Raw genomic sequence first — 1226 nt, 5'->3', positions numbered from 1 at the left:
TAACGGTCCAAAAAGTTAATGATTTAAAAAGTAAATTACAATTTAAAATTTTTAACTTACAAATTTTGTATAATTTGAATAAGATGTAATTTAAAGGGATAAGTATGATTTTGGTCCCTCACGTTAAGGGTCAGAATCGAAATCATCCTTAACGTGTTTTTTTGTATTGAAATTCAAATTTCGAACCACCCGCCATCATCTCTACTTTGTCATTTTTATGAATCATGCACTGCCACTGCATTTAGCTCCTCTACTATTCGTTGTTGCTATCCTCTACCATTCGCTATCGCTAAGCTACCGCCACCTCGACTCTTTTCTCCTTTCTCGTCAAGATTATTATCCACGCTCATATCGACCTTATCCACCATTATCCTCCCCCGATTTCATCACTCGTAGTAACAACATCTGCGTATTTCACTATTTCTATTGTGGTCATTGACTTTCTTGCCATTTACTTCTGATTTTGTTTTTATTGTTAAATTTATTGCTGAAATCTGTGTTGAGTGGTGGTGGTGATTGTTGTTGTTTTTGGTATCGTTGTTGTTCTTGGTGGTGGTAAGTTGTAAGAGTGGAAAGAATTTTCGAAGGAGCTAGCAGTGAGTAAAAAGGGTGATAACAGAAGTGTGGTGTGAGACAAGAACTAGAAGAAGGTGATAGGTTGAGTTTCAGATCGGGTGAAAATGGTTCATAGTGTTGCGACGATTATGAAAAGGGGGCAATTGTGGGAGTTTGAAGGGATGGTATAGGGTAGTAGTGAATGTGAAGCATGGTGGTCATAGTAGTGGCGATGACAGGTAGCCGCAATAGTGGATGGTGGTTGATGAAGGGAGAAAGTAGTGATATTGATTATGAAGAATTCATGTTGAAAGTTTGGGATCTTGGGAAGAAGAAACAATGTTGGAGTTGAGGTTGAAGATAAATGGAGGGGGTAATTTAAAAATTTTATTAATAAATTAACAAAAAATTAGAATTTGAATACTTTTATCTTTCGGAACCCATCTTTTATGGGTATAACGTTAGTTTCTTTGTTTAATGGGTACTTTTATCAGTGTTTGCAAAATTTATTGGTACAAATTGTAATTTTTTTTATATAAAATGATGTATAATTGTTCAATTATATTGTTAAATTTGACCACGTATTTATTTCTCTCATTTTATTCCATGTTAGGTATATTTTGTCCCATTATTAAAATTTTTTAGATTTGTTATTGTATATACTTTTTTTT

This window comes from Arachis ipaensis, chromosome B04 (assembly GCF_000816755.2).
Source record: "Arachis ipaensis cultivar K30076 chromosome B04, Araip1.1, whole genome shotgun sequence".
Lineage (NCBI taxonomy): Eukaryota > Viridiplantae > Streptophyta > Magnoliopsida > Fabales > Fabaceae > Arachis > Arachis ipaensis.
Note: the sequence above shows the minus strand (reverse complement) of the source record.